A 22,702-nucleotide genomic window follows, 5' to 3' on the forward strand; every position below is an offset into this window, starting at 1 on the left:
GTAGGTGAGGCTAACGCTTCAGATTGCAGGAGGAGGAATGCAAATTCTTCCACGTAGAAGCTCTCTTCAAGTGGAACATTGACACCGCAGTGTAACAAATTCTACCCTGGCCTATTGAGCTTATTTTCTGCTTGCAAGGAAGAGTTTGTCTGTCAGCTGTAACGAAGAGCTAAAAAACATGGGTTTTCCCATCTGCAAGTCTAAAATGGTATATAGTCCATTGCACCATTTATTTCTGCTGCCTATATAAGGGTGTGTATCCAGCTAAACAGTTCTGCTAGCAAAAGCATTTTTGGCTGCTCGGCAGAATCTCCTGTCGCTCTTCTCCACCCTGTGTCCCCTAAATCTGCTCTGGAAAGTTGGTGGGGAAACCCCAGAACATATTTAGGGGGCATATTTAGTTAGAAGAGGGAGAGGCTATTCCAGCATGTAGCCTGAAGTGCTTTTACCAGTGGAAATGCTTCGTTGGGTTTCAGCCATAGAGACTAGGTCCAAGTTATGTTCAAATTGCTGGGTAACATCCTTACTTCCCATCACCCTTAACAAACTACAGTGGCCAAGATTATCTGTGAGTGTTGAAGTGGTATAATAGTGCTTTTAAATGTATGGTGTGAACGTGGCCCAAATCAAAACAGGGATGTTACTCTTAAGCACCACTGTCACTCTCAAAGACTAGGAGAAACAGCTTATCCATCAGACCTGATTTGTGACCCGGCAAGTGTAAAGCAGCCCACCCCACCCCCATTTATTGTTTCCTGCCAGCCTGCTTTTTGCCATTTTGGAGGCTTGGCAAGCCACCAGAGGCCCATGCTTAGCTTAATGGGTTGCAAGTGTTTCAGGCCTGGTGTAAACAGAAGACAGTGAGGCTGGGTCCCGTAACTGCAATCTTATCCTACGACATTTAGATTGGTTGCATCCTGTGCTGGTTGGTGCAGGTACCTTTGGGGACCAAAAGCTCCGCTTGGGATTTCGAGAGAGCGCCGTGGGCACCAGCTACAAAATGGCGACACAAAATGGCCGCCACATTTAAGAGAAAAGGAACATAGCTTGGAATGGATGAGCATTACACATACCGTATTTTTCGCACCATAGGGTGCACCGGATCATAGGGCGCACCCAGTTTTTAGGGGGGGAAATCAAGGAAAAAAATATTTTTCCCCCCCAGCCCCAAAGAGCAGCGTACAGGCTGCACACAACCTCTCCCTGCCAGAGGGGTTGTGCGCAGCTATGGAAGAAGGCAAGGCAGCGAGCGGGATGGATCCCGCTCGCTGTTTTGGCTTCCCCTTTAGCCCCGTGCAGCCTCTCCTTGCCGGAGGGGTTGCGCGCGGCTATGGCACAAGCCTGCATTCGCTCTATAGGACGCACACACATTTCCCCTCAATTTTTGGAGAGGAAAAACTGCGTCCAATAGAGCGAAAAATGCGGTACATACACACACAGGCAATGGGGAAAATGGACCTATGTCAGCCGCTGCCATGTTTGCTCACAGAGACAAACTTTTTGCACCTCTCCTCTGTTCAGAGACGATGGGAGCATTGCTGTTCTGTGGAATGTGGGCATGTTTAAAGTGTTAGAAGAGGCCGAGCCAGTGCAAGCAGGAACTGAGGAGGAAGAGGGAAACTGTCTCGTGAATTGTGGATTTTGGAGGGGACATTTTCCAAGACCTTTGGAGGGTACCATAGGTGATATGGGTGGGCAGACACAGTCGTGACCCCTGGTGTGGACAGCACTGGCACAGATAAGACTTCAGTACGAGACAGTTTCCTTTGATGATAGTCTTCAAGCCACTTTTTTGTGTGTCCTAACATCAATGCAAGAGGCTCCCTGGTAGGGCTACGGAGCCTCTCCCAGTAAGCTCTACACTGGTTACGTACAGCTTCCTCCTTTCTGATCAGGTATTGATCCTGGGGAGATAGGAGCCAACGAATAATGTATCTCGCTCTCCTTCTGTACCACGTCCTTCATCCTGTGTGCTGGTATTTAAAGCGTTGATCGTGACTGGGGTGAACTCTTTCTTCATTTGCCTAATCTGCAGGACAAGCAGGCGCAGCTATTCAAGTTCCTCGCTAATGACAAGGGAGCATAAAATGGGCTCCCAAGGACTATATTCAATGCATACCATCAAATGGGCTTTATTCCACAAAAACTTGTGCCACCAAAAAACAGTCTTTAAGGTGCCCCATGGCTTGCCCCTGCAAAAAGCCAGGCAACTTACAGTAGTTTTGCAGCTAAGACTGCAATACCTTATGCTCGGCGACCAATACTTATTTTCTTTAAAGAGGTGTCTGGCTATTGTCCATCTGTATTTGATGTACTTTCATCCACTCCTCCTCCCCTCAACCATTCAGAATTTGCCTACTACATGAATACTAGCCACTCATACCACATAGGATATTACTACCAACTTTGAAAGGAATTACTATGCCGGCTGCTTTCAAAACAAAACACCTGTGACCAATTTAGGTGCTGACCTCCTGTTGCTGGTTGGTCTTTTAAAAAGGTCACATCTGCAGATGATACCTGGAACACACCTGAAATTGTTTCCATACATTGAATGATCAATACTGAATGACACATATTTTGATCTTTTTTTTAATCTGACTATTTCTCAGAGCAGTCTTTGTTCCCGAGTCTCACATCTCTGGTCTACAGGAGAGAAGTTGGGGTGTTTTTCAGAAGGCCCTCAAACCCCTCCTGCAAAATAGTTGCTGCCTGGAGTTGCCCTAATGATTCAATCCTACACACACTTTCCTAAGAGTAAGTTCTGTTGAACTCAGTGGAGCTTGCTTCCCACTAGGCATAGTCAGGATTGGAATGTAAGGCATCTCATGCTAAGCTCTTGAAGCCAGTTTTAAATTTATCAACATATGAGTGCCTTTCACTCACTGAAGAGCACAGTACTCCGGCTTCTCTGGGTTGCACTGTTATGTCTGACCCAGTGGTTAATGGCAAAAGAAGCTTATTATTCAAAATGCAGCCTTATCTGCCTCAAAAATAGCTCAGGGAAACTGGTTATTTTTGGACTTCAGATGCATGTGAAAAGGGAATAGCCTGGAATAAGTTATGCCAGCAGGTGGCGAACTTGAAAATAGCTCCCTGGGCTGCAATTTAATACAAAGTCTTCAGCTCTAGAAATAGATGGCAGTTTTCCCTGGAAATACTGAGTTGCGCTCATCCTCAAAATACTTATTTTCCCACTACCACCAGCAGGGCAGCTGATCTAGAAATGTGACTGGTTGATTTTGAAATAGACATTCAAGAGTCAAAACAAAGGTGACACTAGAGATTCATCACCATATCTTCAGATTTTTGTCTTTTAAAATGGCTGAATGCACAGCCAGGAAATCTGCATCTATGAGGGTTAATGGTGCATTTAAACATACCGTATTTTTCGCTCTATAAGACGCACCAGACCATAAGACGCACCTAGTTTTTGGAGGAGGAAAACAAGAAAAAAAATATTCTGAATCTCAGAAGCCAGAACAACAAGTGGGATCGCTGTGCAGTGAAAGCTGCAATCCCTCTTGCTGTTCTGGCTTCTGGGATAGCTGCGCAGCCTGCATTCGCTCCATAAGATGCACACACAATTCCCCTTACTTTTTAGGAGGGAAACAGTGAGTCTTCTAGAGCAAAAAATACGGTATATGTTGGTGCAGATAACATGCCAAAATGCATTATATATTAGGGGAATTCGCTTTGCCCAAGAAAGGCATATTGGGTAAAATTGCATACCAGAATGTGTATTCATGAGAAATTTGCACTGAAATGCACTGAATTTTAATAATAATAATAATAATAATAATAATAATAATAATAATAATAATAATAATAATAAATTTTATATCCCGCCCTCCCCAGCCGAAGCCGGGCTCAGGGCGGCTAACAACACTAAAATAGTGCAACCTTATAAAAACATCATAAGAATTAATTAAAATCAGAATTGATGGCAACCATAAACTAAAGTATTGTAAGGATTGCCAAAGGAGGGAGTCAGGCTGTGCCCTAACCAAAGGCCTGGTGGAACAGCTCTGTCTTGCAGGCCCTGCGGAAAGATGTCAAGTCCTGCAGGGCCCTTGTCTCTTGTGACAGAGCGTTCCACCAGGTTGGAGCCGCAGCCGAAAAAGCCCTGGCTCTAGTTGAGGCCAGCCTAACCTCTCTGAGGCCTGGGACCTTCAAGATGTTTTTATTTGAGGACCGTAAGTTCCTCTGTGGGGCATACCAGGAGAGGCAGTCCCGTATGTACGAGGGTCCTAGGCCGTATAGGGCTTTAAAGGTTAAAACCAGCACCTTAAACCTGATCCTGTACTCCACCGGGAGCCAGTGCAGCTGGTATAGCACCGGATGAATGTGATCTCGCAGCGAGGACCCCGTAAGGAGTCTCGCTGCGGCATTCTGCACCCGCTGGAGTTTCTGGGTCAGTCTCAAGGGCAGCCCCACGTAGAGCGAGTTACAATAATCCAGTCTGGAGGTGACCGTCGCATGGATCACAGTGGCTAGGTCAGGGCGAGAGAGGTAAGGGGCCAACTGCTTAGCTTGGCGGAGATGAAAAAATGCCGCCTTTGTTATAGCTGTAATCTGCGCCTCCATAGAGAGGGAGGTATCGAAGATTACACCCAAACTCTTGACGGACGGTGCTGGCACTAATTGCACCCCCGCAAGAGATGGGAGTTGCCCCCTCAATCCCATATCGTCCCGTCCCAGCCAGAGGACCTCTGTCTTCGAAGGATTTAACTTCAACCGGCTCCCACGTAACCATCCAGCCACAGCTTCCAAGCATCTGATCAGTGTGTCTGGGGCCAGAGTCAGGATGGCCATCCATCAACAGATAGAGTTGGGTGTCATCAGCATACTGATGGCAGCCCAGCCCAAAACTCCGGACAAGCTGGGCGAGGGGGCGCATAAAGATGTTAAAAAGCATCGGGGAGAGAATCGCACCCTGAGGCACTCCACACACCAAGGAGTGGCGGGATGACAGTTCCCCCCCAAGCGCCACCCTCTGTCCCCGACCAGAGAGAAACGAGCGCAGCCATTGAAGGACTGTGCCCTGGATCCCCACGTCGGCTAGGACTTTTTAAAAGAAATATACAATCTGATGTGAAAACGTGGAGAACTGAACTAAAGGTTGGAAAAAAGGGAAACGGAAAAAATCCAAAACCGGCAGGGCTGTGCATGGCCCTCCTGGTTCAATTCAGGGCCTGATTTGGCACTTTGGGGTTTTGCACAGTGTTTATTAGGGCGCAGAAGCGCCCAATCTGCTTGCCTGCATCTCCTCCTCAAGACTGCTCACCCCTTTTGACAGCCCCAGGTTGCGCTGGGAGGACCCAATCTGTCCTGAGGCTATTTCTCAGTCCACTCCAGCTGAACCCTAGGTCAACCAAAATTGGCCCAATTTGGTTTGGTTTGGGATCCGGTATTTTGGCCCTAGAAATTGAGATTTCACCACCCCTGGTCTTGAACCCACATAACTAAACTGCTGACTTCCCTCAGGTCCGGCAAATGACCCTGTCCCATTACCAGTATTGATTTAAGACTCGGCTGCTGGAGAGGAGGCAGTTGAATGGGAAGCAACCCTATCCTTGGAATAGTGAATGTGTGGTGGTTAGTTGATGTGATGTATATACACCAGGAGAGCACAGCCTGGTTTCTATGTTGTTATTTCTAACATGCTCAAAGTAACAGCAGCCATAACAACATTAGCCACAACAGCAAGACATCATTCAAAAACCTAGTCAGAAAATCACAAAACTCAGCAATTGTGTCTTTTCAGAAAGTTAGAGTATCCGACTTGGAATTGGGAAACCAGGCTTCAAACCTGCCGCTTGGTCCAGAAACTCACGGTGTGTCTTTGGGCCAGTCACTGCCTCTCAGCCATGGTTCCCCCCAAAGAATCATGGGCACAGTAGTATGCTAAGGGTACTGGGAACTGTTAGGAGACCACTATTCCTCTCACAGAACTACAGTTCCCAGAGTTCTCTAGGAAGAAGGATTGGCTGCTAAACCAGTTTTAAGTCTGTAGGGCAGAGCTGGCCCACTTATGAGGTGGGCTGAAGCACTCTCCACAGGCAGTGAAAGTGCAAGAGGCGATGTCCTACCCACGTCACCACTTGACAGCCCCAGGTTGTCCAGCACACCCCTGGGGTGGAGAAGATGAGCAGCAAGGGCTTGCAAAATGCCACCCTCTCGCCAAGTATGGCGTGTGGCATCTCCATGATGGCGCAAAGATGTATTCTTAATTGCTTGCATAAACGATGGAAAAGAAAAGTTCTCAGCAGGCATTTAAAAGTTGAAACAGAAGGCGTTTGCTTGAGTTGCAGAAGCTTTGGCAGACATGAAGATAGGGTTGTCATATTTTAAAAAGTGACAATCCAGACACCAAAGTTGTTGAGCTTTTTCCTTTTTTTGCAAAATCACCCCCAAAAAGAGTTTTGGAGCTTTTTGAAAAGAAATTTGCCCCTCCAAAATGGGTTGCCACACGTCCAGGTTTTCCCAGACACGGGGAATTCCCCCCTGGACGCAATTTGCATGGCCAAATCCTGGATGTATGGCAGCCCCACATGGAGGTGAGCTTTATCCCTTAGCCCAGTGGTTCCCAATTAGCAAATTACTCAGGACCCCCTATTTTTAAAAGCCAAGCCACGGAGCCCCTACCTTCAAAAATATTGGTAACACTATGGTAGTTACCTGTGCAAAGCAATTTTTGGAAGAAGATGTGGGGTAGGACCTAATAAGCCAAGGATTTTAGGTATACTAAATAAAAGACCATAAAATTTGTTATATTACCACACATAAATGACAAAGATTTAGTTGGGGGGGAGAGAAATTTAATTCCTTGTGCAATTAACAAGATAAGTGAGTCCCCTAGCAGGGGATGATGCTGCAGACCCCCTGGGCGTGTGCCGCGGACCCCCAGGGGTCTCCCGACCCCTAATTGGGAACCACTGCCTTAGCCAATTGTTCCAGATCAAAAGCATGGCTGCGGAGGCCAGCCGAAAAGTTGGTAACCTAACTATTTGTTGTTGTTTAGTCGTGTCCGACTCTTCGTGACCCCATGGACCAGAGCACGCCAGGCACTCCTGTCTTCCACTGCCTCCCACAGTTTGGTCAAACTCATGCTGGTAGCTTCAAGAACACTGTCCAACCATCTCGTCCTCTGTCGTCCCCTTCTCCTTGTGCCCTCCATCTTTCCCAACATCAGGGTCTTTTCCAGGGAGTCTTCTCTTCTCATGAGGTGGCCAAAGTATTGGAGCCTCAGCTTCAGTGAGCACTCAGGGCTGATTTCCTTCAGAATGATCTTTGATCTTCTTGCAGTCCGTGGGGCTCTCAAGAGTCTCCTCCAGCACCATAATTCAAAAGCATCAATTCTTCGGCGATCAGCCTTCTTTATGGCCCAGCTCTCCTCATGGATCACTGCCTTGCCATGGCGAAGGGGCTTGAATAACTCAGAGAAGCTATGAGCTATGCCATGCAGGGCCACCCAAGATGGACAGGTCATAGTGGAGAGTTTTGACCAAACGTGATCCACCTGGAGCAGGAAACGGCAAGCCACTCCAGTATCCCTGCCAAGAAAACTCCATGGACAAAGACAACCTAACTATAGAGAGGGTGTTTATGCATCTTGACCTGCTTGCAGAAATGGTTTGTACAATGCAAGCAAGGCCTTTCGAAACTTTGTGTTTACAAATGTGTGTAAACAATGACCCGCCACAACTGCCTGAGTCTTGAATAACAAGCTTCGCGGGAAACATTTGTCACATCTGCACGATGCATTTAAAGCGGTATCGTACCACTTTAAGCAGTCTTCATGGCTTCCCTGCAAGAATCCTGGGAACTGCATTTGATTAAAGGTGCTGAGAGTTCTTTGGAGACTCCTATTTCCAGCACAGAGCTACAATTCTCAGGGCTCCACTTCACACAGCGCATAGTCAAACTAGGGAACTGACCCACCCCCACCCCGCCAGAAGGCAATGATGGCCCCCAACTTGGGGCTTTAAAAAAAAGGTTTAGGCAAATTCATGGAGGAGAGGGTTACCAGAAAACAGGCCATTACTTGTAACTGCCCCCCCCAATTCTAAGGTGTCAAATCAATAGAATAAATGTTCAAAATACCTGAGAAATGGGAGCAGCTGGAAGGTGTGGCCAATAACTTTTGCCAGCTTTTTAAATTTTCCTTGGTGGAAGTCCTGTGGCCTTCGACAGCTGTGCAACAAGCAGAACTTCAGCTGCCAAAGTTCTCAGCTGACCTAAATTCTGCTGTTGGAACAAAACTGCTGAGCAAACCCTGTCAGGGGTTCAGGAGCAGAGACGCAGAGAAGGGAGGAAGCAGAGAGCGAGGGGGAGGAATCCGAAGGGAAAATGAGTGATGATGACGACCCGAGATCTCCAAGCCTAAGCAGTGAGTCAGAGGACTCCCAAAAGGGAGCCCCAGTGAGCAGAGCAAGGGGGGGATCCGGGGGGACACCCCAGGAGGAAGGGAACAGAGGAGATTCAGAGAGCAGCAGCTGGAAGTCGGGACCCACGCTCATAACTGAGGGCGGCAGCAGCTGGAAGTCGGGACCCACGCTCAAGACTGAGAGCAGCAGGGAGGAAGGTAGCCAGGCATCGGGTTCCGGAGGCTGTCAGCAGGAGGGAGGGCACGAGTCAGGGGTGGTCACGCCCTCCTCAGAGAGCGAGGCAACGGTTAAGAGGAAAGTAGAGAGTTGGGCGCGCGCGCCAAGTTCAAATGCAGCGGAAGCTGGAGCAGTAAGCAGCCCGGAGAGTGAGCCAGGTCCTAAAGCCCGCCGCAAGGAGGCAGAAGGATCAGGGGGGTCAGCGTCAGAGGAGAGTAGAAGGGAGGAGGCCCAGGGGGGCAGAAGGACCCAGAGACGTAGGGAGAGGCGAAGGAGGTGGAGCAAGGCTAGGGTATTAAGCTGGTGTGCAAGAGGCGGGGACTCAGACGGGTCTTCGCCGACCTAGGGCAGAAGGTGTAGAGCTGCACGCTGCAGTTCGGAAATGAAACCTGTAACTTAATAAAGACTCTTATAAAGTGAACGCTGGTGGACTTGGTCCTATGTGAGCTGGGACTGGGTGGCAGCTCTGACAGTAAGACCCGTCTCATAAAAGCTTCGGACACCGGATATCTCGCAGCGGAGAGAGAGGCAGCTGGAGGAGGGGATCGGTGTTTGGGAGCAAGCTCACGACGGTTAGCAGAGATGACGGAAGCAGAGAAAGTTGCAGCGCTGCAACAGGCAGTTACCCAATTGAACGCGGAGGTACTGGCATCCAAGAAGAGGGAGGAGGATGCGGCAGCCGCCTACAGAGATCTCCACGCCAGGTTTGAAGCATGGGTTAAACACGGGCAGCCAGGACCCAGACCGGAGGGGGTTGGGTTGGCACGGAGAGCAGGAGGGCTTGTGGCTCACTTCGATGGGAATTTACAACAGTACCCCAATTTTCGAGCAGACGTAATGTGCGCACTGCAACTGCTGGCAAAAGACTTTAGAGATGAGGAAGAGAAAGTGGGGTTCATACTATCCCATTTGCATGGGGATGCTAAAGCGTGGCTACGCAATTTGTGGAGGGATAAAGATCCGGCGCTTCAGAATGCAGATGCCTTTATCTAAGCGATGGATGCGTGTTTTTTGTCTACTATTGATGTGGATCTTGCCCGACGGGAGATTCATGGACTGAAACAAGGGAGGGCAAGCGTCCGGCAGTACCACGCCCGCTTTTTTGCGCTGGTCAGTGCCTTAGAGTGGGACCGGGATTCGCCCCCTGTCAGAGACCTGTTCTGGGAGGGTCTAAGCTCAGCGGTCAAGGATGAAATTGCAAGGGGGGAGAGGCCCCGAAGCACGCAGGAGGTGGTCCAAAGGGCGCTGACTGTGGGGGTGAGGCTGGAAGAACGTCCCTGGTGCAGAGATGAAGGACGTGGAGGGCGCGAAGCAGCGAGAAGTTTCTCTTTCGTTCCAAGAGAAGCAGCGCGTGCGCAATCCACACCTCCGCCAGGAGGGGGAGGGGAACCGATGGAGGTTGGAGGTGCAAGGGCTCAGTCAGCAGCCAGAGCCCAAGCACCGACAGCAGTGAAAGCGAAGCCTCCTAGAGGGAACAGGAAGTGTTACATCTGCGAGGATCCAGGCCATTTGACGAAAGAGTGTCCCCGGAGGCTCCACAAGCACACTGCAGCCTCGGCAATGGTGACTGCAGCAACGCAGCAAGGAGAACCACAGCAGGGAAACGACGATGTCTGGCTGGAGACAGAGGCACTGGGGCCCAGCCAGACGCATCAGTGAAGCAGTCCCCAGCGATCTTGCAACCCACGGACCCCCTCCCACCCAAACCAGTAGTGCAGCTCACAGCATCTCTCCAGCTACCCGATGGCGTCACTATCGAAGTGCCGCTTTCTGTGGATTCTGGAAGCAACGCAGACTTTATAGCGCAGGATTTTGTGGAGCAGCACGCTATACAGCTACTGCCTGCCACTCTGCCCCTGCAAGTCGTCACAGTGGATGGCAGAGAGTTGCTAGGGGGGCAGGTGGTGAAGCAAACGCCACCGATGGTGATGCGCCTTGGCAACCACAGGGAAGTCATCAGTTTTAATGTCACCCAACTGTCGGACACGCCCATTGTGTTGGGCATGAGTTGGCTGGACAGGCACAGTCCGACACTGGCTTGGTACCAGAGACAGCTGATCTTCGGCTCCTCTTATTGCGCAGAACACTGCATCCTGCCCAGACAGGAGGGAGAGGAGGAGGAATCACAACTGCAGTTGGGAACGTTGCAAGCAGTCCCCCACAAATACGCGGACTTTTTGGAGGTCTTCTGCGAGAAAGAGGCTGACAAGCTACCACCGCACAGGCAATATGACTGCAAGATTGACCTCCTACCAGGGGCGACGCTGCCGAAAGGGAAGCTGTATTCCATGTCTGAGGACGAATTACAGGAACTCAAACAGTTCATAGATCACAATTTGCAGCGCGGTTTCATCCGGGAGTCCAGGGCAGTAGGGGGCAGTCCTGTTTTCTTCGTGAAGAAGAAGGACACGCCCCAGAAAAGACTGGTGGTGGATTTTCGCCTCTTAAACAAGATGACCAAGCCTTCTGATTTCCCCATGCCCAGGATTGACGACCTGTTAGCGACGGTGCGCAAGGGACGCGTGTTCACCAAGTTGGACCTGCGAGGTGCGTACAATCTCATCCGCATGAGGGAGGGCGATGAGTGGAAGACAGCCATGTTCACGCCTCTGGGCACCTACGAATACAGAGTGATGCCGTTTGGATTGCAAAACGGTTCTCACTGTTTCCAAGCTTTCATGCATCATGTGTTGGCGGGACTCCTTTACAAGAAGTGCGTCTGCTTTCTGGATGACATCCTGATATTCTCCGACTCGCAGCAAGCCCATGACCAAGATGTTCGGGAGGTGCTGAAGAGGCTGCAGCAGCATAGACTGTACGCCAAACTGGAGAAGTGCCAGTTCGACACGACGGAGGTGGATTTCTTGGGTTACAAGTTGTCGGACAAGGGGCTAGCCATGGACAGCGCCAAGGTTCGTGCGGTGTTGGATTGGAAGAGCCCGCGCAATCGGAAGGAGGTCCAGCGGTTTGTCGGCTTCGCCAACTTCTATCGCAAGTTTATCAAGGGGTTCGCGATGCAGACGGCGGCCATTACGGACACGCTAAGCTCCAAGAAAAAGAAGTTCATCTGGACGGAGCAGGCGGAGCAGTCCTTTCAGGCACTCAAGCGTCTCTTCGCGTCGGAAGAGCAACTGCTGCATATCGACCCCAGCAAACCGATGCGGGTAGAGACAGACGCGTCCGATAGAGCAGTGGGAGCTGTCCTGCTGCAAAGGGACCCACAGGGGGTCTGGAGGCCGGGAGCGTTCTACTCCAGAAAGCTCAGCAAGTCGGAGCAGAACTACGCCATCTGGGACAGGGAGTTGCTGGCCATTCATGCAGCTTTCAAGGCGTGGAGGCACTTCCTGATCGGCGCCAAGCACACGGTGCAGGTCTGCACGGATCACAAGAATCTGGAGCACTGGCGCACGGCTCAGTTCCTGAACCAGAGGCAGATACGTTGGGCGGAGTTCTTTGCTGACTTCAATTTCCGAATAGAGTACGTCCCAGGCGACACCAACGTCATGGCGGATGCACTGTCCCGCAAACCGCAATACCTCGAAGAGGCGAAGCCAGCGGCAGCCATGCACATCTTCGCGCCAACAGCGTGGGCGTGCGCTTCAGCCACAGTAGACCTGGATGCGGTGCGGCGGGCGTTGCAGGACGACTCCTTCGCGCGGGCGAAGATGGCAGAGGTGCACAAGGGCACGGCGAAGGGCGACGAGTTCCAGATACGAGACGGCTTGCTCTTACGTAAAGGGGCCATCTACGTGCCGGGAGACGAACTTCGCGCCAGGGTACTGCAGCAGCTGCACGACGCACCCACGGCCGGGCACTTTGGCACGGAAAAAACGGTGGAATTAGTCGCAAGGGACTTTTGGTGGCCCAGACTGAGAGGGGAAGTCGCGGACTACGTTGCGAGGTGCGACACCTGCCAGAGGGCCAAACCGGTGCACAAACCACCGGCGGGACTGCTGGAACCGCTGCAAACGCCGTTTGAACCGTGGGAGAGAGTGGCCCTGGACTTTGTTACGGATCTACCCAGCTCGAGAGGCAAGACAGCTGTACTAGTGGTGGTGGACTTGTTCACCAAGATGGCACATTTCATTCCGTGTGCGAAGGTGGCCACGGCGGAACAAACCGCCAAACTGTTCATAGATCACGTGTTCAAAGTGCATGGTCTGCCGCGGTCTATCCTGTCCGACCGCGGGCGCCAGTTTGTCTCGAATTTCTGGCAGAAGCTGATGAGTTTTCTAAATGTCAAGGTCGATCTGGCATCAGCAAGACACCCGCAGACCAACGGGCAAGCAGAGAGGGTCAATGCCATCATGCAGCAGTACCTGAGATGCTATGCCAATCAACAACCTGCGACCTGGGTGGATTACCTGCCGCTCGCCGAGTTCGCTTACAACAACACGAAGCACGTGTCCACAGGGGTGACGCCGTTCTTCGCCAACAATGGGAGGAATCCCAGAACCTTCCCGGGACGGGAGAGAGTGGGGGACGGAGAACCACAGACGGCGGACGCGTTCGCGTCAGAGTTGCAGGCGGTACACGATCAACTCAGACGGCAGCTGGAGCTAGCTAAGCACGCCTACAAGGTGCAAGCTGACAAGCACAGGCGGGTTGGCGAAGAGATCCAAGTGGGAGACTGGGTCTGGTTGGCAGCCCACGCAGTGCCGACCAGGTCACTAGCCAAGAAGAAGTTGGGGCACAAGCAAATTGGTCCGTACCAAGTCGAAGCACAGATCAACCCGGTAGCCTTCCGACTGGCGCTGCCGGAGGGTTCCAGAATGCATCCGGTGTTCCACAGGTCGGTGCTCACTCCCTACAAGGCACCTCACAGATTCCAGGAGCCAGGGACGGCACCGAGTCCGTTCCGGGAGCGGACGGAGACGCGAGGGGTGACGCAGCAAGACCCCATCAACGAGGTCACGGAGATTTTGGACTCCAGATGGGGAGAAGAGGGAGTCGAATACCTCCTAGCCAGAGAGGGCACCCGGGCCAGCGCCAATAGCTGGGTGCCAGACTACGCTTTGGAGGAACCCCTGCTCAAGGACGAGTTTCATGCCCTTTTCCCACACAGACCCATGCCAGCGAGCTTCTTCGACGACTGGCTGTTCACGCCCACACTTTCTTCCAGCACGTTCCATGGATTCGACTCGGACGGGGAACCCGCACTGAGCACCCGTTCCCCAGAAGGATCGCCGGCGGGTTCGGCGTCAGACACCTCGTATTGGTGGGACGATCGACCGGAGGAGCAATGGCGCCGGAAGTGGCTGGAGATGCCAGGTCGAGCGACCGACGCAGAGACTGACATGGACGTGTTCGGGGAGGACCTTGGGTTCGAGCACGGCGGTACAGAGATGGAAGCGGAACAGGTCAACGTCGGCGACCGCGAGGAGGAAGACTCGGAGGTCTTCAGTTGGCGGCCAACCACGGGGAGCGAACTGTATCCGGCATTCCCTCCCGTGATGATGGAGCACCCAGCACCCACACCTGAAAGCGGGGAGGGGGGAAGGGGGGGCTTCGAGGGGGGGATGGATGTCAGGGGTTCAGGAGCAGAGACGCAGAGAAGGGAGGAAGCAGAGAGCGAGGGGGAGGAATCCGAAGGGAAAATGAGTGATGATGACGACCCGAGATCTCCAAGCCTAAGCAGTGAGTCAGAGGACTCCCAAAAGGGAGCCCCAGTGAGCAGAGCAAGGGGGGGATCCGGGGGGACACCCCAGGAGGAAGGGAACAGAGGAGATTCAGAGAGCAGCAGCTGGAAGTCGGGACCCACGCTCATAACTGAGGGCGGCAGCAGCTGGAAGTCGGGACCCACGCTCAAGACTGAGAGCAGCAGGGAGGAAGGTAGCCAGGCATCGGGTTCCGGAGGCTGTCAGCAGGAGGGAGGGCACGAGTCAGGGGTGGTCACGCCCTCCTCAGAGAGCGAGGCAACGGTTAAGAGGAAAGTAGAGAGTTGGGCGCGCGCGCCAAGTTCAAATGCAGCGGAAGCTGGAGCAGTAAGCAGCCCGGAGAGTGAGCCAGGTCCTAAAGCCCGCCGCAAGGAGGCAGAAGGATCAGGGGGGTCAGCGTCAGAGGAGAGTAGAAGGGAGGAGGCCCAGGGGGGCAGAAGGACCCAGAGACGTAGGGAGAGGCGAAGGAGGTGGAGCAAGGCTAGGGTATTAAGCTGGTGTGCAAGAGGCGGGGACTCAGACGGGTCTTCGCCGACCTAGGGCAGAAGGTGTAGAGCTGCACGCTGCAGTTCGGAAATGAAACCTGTAACTTAATAAAGACTCTTATAAAGTGAACGCTGGTGGACTTGGTCCTATGTGAGCTGGGACTGGGTGGCAGCTCTGACAGCTGACAACAGGTTTCAATAAGTTAAACAATGATGCCTTTGCTCAAAAGTCAAGCCGAGATGTTTTGCTGCCTGAAGTGTGTCTCAAACGATGTTCTCCAATAGGACCGTGACTTGGAATAGAAAAAATAATAATTGCTTCACAGTTCAGACACCAGTTCCTGCCTACCCCACTCGTCTTGCTGCTGCCTGGAACAAACCATAGATTTGCTTCATCTGGCTCAACCCTCTGTTCAAGTTCAGGGAATCCAGAGGCAGAGGATTGCCAACAGAGAGCTCTCCCACCCAGTGGTGACTGGTGGCACTGGTAGGGCAGAAAGCAGGGAGCCTGCCAGTAGGTGGCACCAGAGAGAACTAATTCAAGTTTTGTCCCCATTCGTTCCACCAAGGCAGGGGTCTGCAACCTTTAAGACAAAAAGAGCCACTTGGACCCGTTTCCGAAGGGGGAAAAAACTGGGAGCCGCAAAACCATTGCGACATTTAAAACAAATATATCTCCGGAGCCGCGATCTGAAAGCGGGCGGGAAGGTGACGTCGGGACGGTGCGTGACTAACGCACGCACCGCCCCCATGCAACGTCACAGCCAGTACAGCGCCCGCTACAGTGGGGAGTCTTGGGGCGCACAATGTGCCTCCTCCCCTCGCTAGTATCCGCCCCGGAGCCGCGGCAAAGGTGTAAAAGAGCCACATGCGGCTCCGGAGCTGCGGGTTGCAGACCCCTGCACCAAGGCAACACAAAGTTACAAAAGAAGGTGGCAGGCAGTGTCACCTGCTAGAGCAGTGTTTCCCAAGCGGGGGCCATGTGGCCCCATTGGGGCCCATGGATATTCACAGGGGGCCACAGGTGAAAAAATGGGGGGCCACAGCTCAAGGCTCAGGGGCCACAGAGGGAAGTGAGAAGTGAAGGGAGGGAGCAATTTTTAAAAATAAAAAATTCCTGATTTGCCGGCTATCCGCTTGGCCAGTACCAAGCGGGTAAGGGGGTGGCCCACCAGGGCTTAACACTCCTTTTTTAAAAATAAAAAATAAAAAATTCAAAACCAAAAAAATTTACAAACATCAAATTCAAAATCATATTCATTTTCTAACATAAGCCTATTACATAGATTACCTAAATTAAAATATATCTAATTGTTCTAGGCTTCCCTTTTCTATATGTAAATACAACACAATTAACAAATTATATTATAAATGATATTATAGGTTCCCATATACCCCCCACTCCCCTTCACCCATGTGTGATCTCAATACAGTGGTATTGACGAAAGAGTTTTCCGTTTTGGAGGTGCTTCGCAAAACGAATTTCCTATGGGCTTGCTTCGCAAGACGACAATGTCTTGCAAGTTCCTGCTGGGTTTTTTCCCTCCCCCCCTTTTCTAAGCCGCTAAGCCGCTTATCAGCTGATCCGATCAGCAGATAAACTGCTAAAAGCCGCTAAAAGCAGCTAATAGTACTAATCTGCTAATCCGTCAATGGGCTTGCTTCGCAAGACGAAAAAACCGCTAGACGAAGAGAATCACAGAACAGATTCTTTTCGTCTTGCGAGGCACCACTGTATCTTATTTCTTTCATCTTGTTGTGTTGTTATAATTTAATAATTATTCAAATGATTCTATTATTATTTTCTTACTTACCCCTGCACTTTTTACACATTCTCTATTAATATTTCAATTCCGGAACCGTATTTTTTCATGTATTCCTTCACTCCACCCCAGTCTCTAATTATTCTCTGATTTGAGTGGCCTCTAATAATTGCCATTTCTACAAACCCGCAGAGTTTGTTTTGCCATTCTAATAGTAATGGGATTTACTCCCCCATCCAGTTTTTCCAAGCAATATTCTGGCAGCTGCTGTTGCGTAAAGGAATACATTTTTCTTGTCTTTGGGGATGTCATTAGATATTAGGCAGGGCCTGACACTCCTTTTTGCTGCCTTTGGAGCACTCTGGTTTCTTTCCAGCAGGAGAGGGCGATGGCTGAGGCTCCTGCTTTGACCAATAGGGCACACTAACCAGAACCCTCAGGTCAGCAGGGTTGGGGTGGCAATGGGTAGGGCTGGGCAAGTCAGAGCTGCTTGTTGCTGCAGGCGCAGGGTGCAATCCACCCCAGCGCCTAGTGGATCAGGGCCTTTGAATGTTGCCAAGGGGCGCAGGGGAAGCCCGGCTCTGCAAGGCGCGGGGTGAGATCCAGCCCAGCGCCCAGCGGGGTCGTTTGGTGCTGCTGACTTGCATCTTGTAAATAACTGCTCAGAAGAAAGCCGCACTGAGTTCAGTGGGCCTTACTCCCAGGTAAGGGTGTGTGGGGCTATAGTGTTTTATCTAGGCAGCCAGTGCTCCTCTTGATGACAAGATCTTTTTTGCACCAGGTCAGTGAGGACCACTTTTTTTTTTTTTTAATTCTCCCCTATATGCAGAGCTCTTTTGGACTGCATCTGTAGGTTTTCCCCTCTGTGTCAAATAACTGGGGTCAAATAAGTGTTGTTTACTTTTTATAATACATGGAAGATGGATCTCCCTCGGGAGGTTCTGGACTCTCCTTCAAGCTTTTGTTGGGGGGGGAAGAAACTCGGATTTGTATTGATTTTTACTTATTGGGGGGCAGCTGCCCCTCCTGACACCCCTAGGCTATGCCCTGAGGGGGGGCACAGGAAGCAAACAAGGTCGGAAGGGGGCCACAGTCAGAAAAAGGTTGGGAAACACTGTGCTAGAGAGGTTGTAAGTAGCAAAGCAGGCAAGTGGTTGGAGGTACTTTCTGGTTGGTGGGGCAATATTTTAGGACCCGCCCTATTCTAGTTGTAAATGGTTTGCATTTGCATTCCTTATGATGAAAGACAGGTAAGAAATATGATACATAGCCATAACATTTACTAAGGGGGAAAAGTCCCTCTAAATTCAATGGGACTGTTTTCCAGATAGCTGTGTGTGTAGAATTGCCATTTAAGACATATTATTACGTTAGTCAAAGATTATAACAGGCTTAACAACTCTTCTAACAAGAATGGTAGGTTTTCCCTGCAGACATGCTATTTCCTTAAAGCACCCACCAAATCAGTGGTTGGTTTTTTCCTGGTGGCTCTCAAGGGTACACAGTACCGGCACCTTTTTCTGGAAGAAAAGTAATGCACAAAATTACATTTTTTTAAAAAATGCACAACAGCCGACATATATTTTCTCCTTGGTCAAAGTGCATGGAGTCTACAGCTTGCAAAAAAAAGGAGAAGCAAGGTAAACATATCACTGCCAAATTACCAGCAGATAGCCTTCTGTGCTTTTGTGCCTTTAACATAAGGTGGGCAAAGGCAAAAGAGGTTGGGGCTATTGCACCTTTAATTGGTGTGTGGAAGATCAGAGACTGCTGACATTTCCATTTCTGCACCATTATTGCCGATCGAAAGGTTGGCGGTTCGAATCCCCGCGGCGGGGTGCGCTCCCGCTGTTCGGTCCCAGCGCCTGCCCACCTAGCAGTTCGAAAGCACCCCCGGGTGCAAGTAGATAAATAGGTACCGCTTACCAGCGGGAAGGTAAACGGCGTTCCGTGTGCGGCTCTGGCTTGCCAGAGCAGCGATGTCACGCTGGCCACGTGACCCGGAAGTGTCCCCGGACAGCGCTGGCCCCCGGCCAATAAATGTGAGATGGGCGCACAAACCCCACAGTCTGTCAAGACTGGCCCGTTCGGGCAGGGGTACCTTTACCTTTACCATTATTAAAAGTTGCAGAGGTCTTGTTCTCTCTTTCTCACCTGCTGCAGCCCAAGTTGCAGAAATGAACAGGTGGAGCTTTTGAGGACATTGACCCAAAAACATGATTGCTGGCTAGTTTCGCCATATACAGAGGTCAGCTGAAGACTTGATAACCGACTATAAAAAGGGTGTTTACATGTCTGGATCTGGTTGCAGAAATGCTTTATGTAATGCAAGCAAGTTCTTTCAAAATGCCATGTTTACAAAGGGCTGTAAACAATGCCCAGGCACGAAGGCTTCAGAAACTGTAATCAAGGAAGCGGAGCGTTTAAAAACAAGCTTCATTGTAAATATAGCTTCATGTTTCGACTAAACTTTTTTAACCCTGGCAGAATTGCTTAGATCACGGGTGCACAGCCTCAGACCCAGAGGCAGGCTTCCAACTTCTCTATCTGGCCCTAGACTAGGAATTGGGGTCATTATTTTCCCCATCCTGCCCAGGCCAAATTGGGTAGGTGGGGCCACCCAGCTGTCAATCCCCGGGCATCACAATGACGTCAGGTCAGCCTTTTTTGCTGATACGGTTTGAAACCATAACATGCAGGAAAATGTACAGCCCCACAAAGCACTTTTCAAAATGCTTCACTTGGCTGATTGTCGGGTACCCTGAAGCCTAGTGCAAAGTGCTTCAGGGGACAGGGGCGTCTTGCCCATAGAGGCAAGTGGCGTGGGGTGCCAGGGTGCCAAGTTCTGGAGGGCGCCAGGGAAGAGGCAGTGGCTGGACGTGGTGCCTCCTGGCATCAGCTCCCTCCCCCCGCCCGCCTCTCTGAAACCGCGCCGTGCCCGGAGCCTCTGCCTCTTCCCCACCGGAGGAGCCACCCTCCAGCCGCTGCCCGCCTCCTCCAGCCCCATAAAGCTGCCAGCAGCACCATAAAAAGGTTGACAACTGACAACTCTGGGAAATGGGGGTGGGGGCGCTGGAGGGATTTTTGCAGCACGGCACTGGATATACTTAAGACGGCCCTGTCAGGGGACCCCACAATCAGCTGACAGTCGGGTCTTGCAGAGTGCTAGGAAAAGGGGCTTTGCAAGTCCTGGCAATCAGCTGATTGTGGGGACTTGTGAAGCACTTTGCCCAAGGCACCACTGCGGGTACCACTGATCAGCTGATTGACACCGTCTGCAAACCCTTTTCAACTGAGCCAAGGCTTGCCCCACATATAGGATGCCAGCTGTAGGTATGTGTGGCTTGACCAAAATGGCCAGGAGGTCCAATTGGAGAGGCCTGACAAGCCTATTTAGGTCCCATACCTGACTTAGACTGCACCCCCTGCCTACCCCACAAGCCTCTCTAGTCTTGCTCTGATTCCTCTTGCCTAGCTTGTCCCTGTGATAATGTCTCATGCCAGTCTGGGTGGAGAGATCTGTACATGTAAATCCTTTACTCTGCCCAATTTTCCTTCGGTCCTGTCTGTCACTGCCCTGCAGAAGGTTCTCTAGGAGGGAACGTGGCTCTTACTGCTAACGATTTCCTACCTTCAGCCCAGACCTTTTGAGGTGTCCAGCTTTCAAGTTCCAAAGCACAGGGACACCTTGGACTTGGAACGGTAAGGTTGCGTTCTCTTTACGAGGTCAGATAAGGAAACTTGGCAAAGGCACTTTGTTTATAACTAGGCCTTTCGTTTTTGGCCGACCGCTCAAAGTTGTTTGCTTGCAGAAGCGCTTGGGAAACTCCACGCATCAAGTTAGTGTTTATGTGCTTCCTGGTTCCACCTCTGAGGAACGGCGCACGGCGCCAGTTTCTCTGAGAAAATAATACTCCCTTTCCTTCGAAGGCACCTTTTCTTTAAGCCCTCTTTTGTTTCTTTTGAGTCTTGCAGATCAAAACTTGCCTTGCACTGAAGCACATCATTTCCCATCAGTTGGATGTGTGCATATAGAACTAGGTCATCTGTTGATGTTCAAGCTGTGCATTCTTTGTGATCAGTTGCTGTTAACATCAGCACTTCACCGTGTGTTTATTTTGTAACTTGGGTCCAGATTGTAAGGATACAAAGGGTGGTCTCCTGCTGCTTTTTCACTAGGTGGGTATGAGTAATGGTGGTCTCCCTAATCCACAACCCACACTGCCCAAGTCTTTATCAACATGGTCTTCTCCAAATGTTGGACTCCAGCCCCATCACCCCTGACCATTGGCCATGCTGGATGGGGCTGGTCCTGCCCTGTGGAACTCCCTGCCTGTAGAGGTTTGGCACGAGCCATCCCTGCTCCCTCAGCTGTCAGGTGGTTAGAAAGACAAGGCCAGAGTTGGGAGTTGAGTTACGTGAGCTAGAAGCTGGACACAAGACGGCAGGCTGGGCAGCTGAGAGACAGAGCCATGCCTGATTTCTCCTTGAATCCAAGGCTGTGGCTATGGGAGAAGAAAGATCCTTTTGGGGTACTAATGCTGTGAACCCCTCCATCGTAGGCTCAGGTTGTATATGCATGAAAATAAACCGTTTATCATAAAGACACCACAGTCAATGGTACCAAATAGTATGGGAAACAGCCCTACTAGAAAAATTAACTAACAAACTGAAACTGACACGGGGACAAACAGAAGAAGATGCCTTCACCCCGGTATGGCTCCCCTTTATCACATACACAGCCCAACAAGACAGTGACAAAAATCCACCAACAGCATACAAATCAATATGGCTAACCTGATCCAAAACACCCACCCACCTCACCCACACATGAAAACAAAGATCACCACAGCCAATCGCAAGCAAACAATCACACCCTAGGCCAACCCCAACCTCTCTCACCACCAAAGGAACACAAGTGAACAACACAAGCAACGCTGACACCAAACTCTACATACATTAAACATAATAGAAACACCGCCACCCGACCCCACCCCCATCCATCCCCCCTCCCTCCACCCCCCTCTCTTTTTTCTTTTTTCTTTTCTTCTCCCCCTAATGCCTCAACAAATGAAACGGATTTGTAAAAATGTTACATGGAAAAAAAATACGAGGCACTACACTTCTGTAAAACAAGAAAATCCTGAATAAAATATATATTAAAAAAATAAAAATAATAAAGACACCACAGCCCTCAATCCGAGGAAACACGAACCCAGGGTAAGCACCTGGAACCGCTGGAATTTTGCACCTTTCAGAGATTGGCGTGTGTTATAGAAAAATTTAGGTCTTTTATATAGATATAGATATAGATATAGATATAGATATAGATATAGATATAGATATAGATCATAGAATCATAGAATCATAGAATCATAGAGTTGGAAGAGACCACAAGGGCCATCGAGTCCAACCCCCTGCCAAGCAGGAAACACCATCAGAGCACTCCTGACATATGGTTGTCAAGCCTCTGCTTAAAGACCTCCAAAGTAGGAGACTCCACCACACTCCTTGGCAGCAAATTCCACTGTCGAACAGCTCTTACTGTCAGGAAGTTCTTCCTAATGTTTAGGTGGAATCTTCTTTCTTGTAGTTTGGATCCATTGCTCCGTGTCCGCTTCTCTGGAGCAGCAGAAAACAACCTTTCTCCCTCCTCTATGTGACATCCTTTTATATATTTGAACATGGCTATCATATCACCCCTTAACCTCCTCTTCTCCAGGCTAAACATGCCCAGCTCCCTTAGCCGTTCCTCATAAGGCATCGTTTCCAGGCCTTTGACCATTTTGGTTGCCCTCCTCTGGACACGTTCCAGTTTGTCAGTGTCCTTCTTGAACTGTGGTGCCCAGAACTGGACACAGTACTCCAGGTGAGGTCTGACCAGAGCAGAATACAGTGGCACTATTACTTCCCTTGATCTAGATGCTATACTCCTATTGATGCATCCCAGAATTGCATTGGCTTTTTTAGCTGCCGCGTCACACTGTTGGCTCATGTCAAGTTTGTGGTCAACCAAGACTCCTAGATCCTTTTCACATGTACTGCTCTCAAGCCAGGTGTCCCCCATCTTGTATTTGTGCCTCTCATTTTTTTTGCCCAAGTGCAATACTTTACATTTCTCCCTGTTAAAATTCATCTTGTTTGTTTTGGCCCAGTTCTCTAATTTGCCAAGGTCGTTTTGAAGTGTGATC

General features: G+C 50.5%; 1 long non-coding RNA gene across 1 annotated transcript in view; it reads left to right on the plus strand.

The window, feature by feature from the left end:
- Positions 1 to 1,046, plus strand: part of LOC309533343 — a 598,890-nt gene extending 597,844 nt beyond the window's left edge. The window contains exon 2 of the long non-coding RNA XR_014220145.1: positions 265 to 1,046. This is a non-coding gene — a long non-coding RNA (uncharacterized lncRNA). The remainder of the gene's footprint in view (positions 1 to 264) is intronic.
- Positions 1,047 to 22,702: the final 21,656 nt, after the last annotated feature.

The sequence above is a fragment of the Podarcis vaucheri genome, assembly GCF_965113315.1.
Source record: "Podarcis vaucheri genome assembly, chromosome: 5".
NCBI classification, from domain to species: domain Eukaryota; kingdom Metazoa; phylum Chordata; class Lepidosauria; order Squamata; family Lacertidae; genus Podarcis; species Podarcis vaucheri.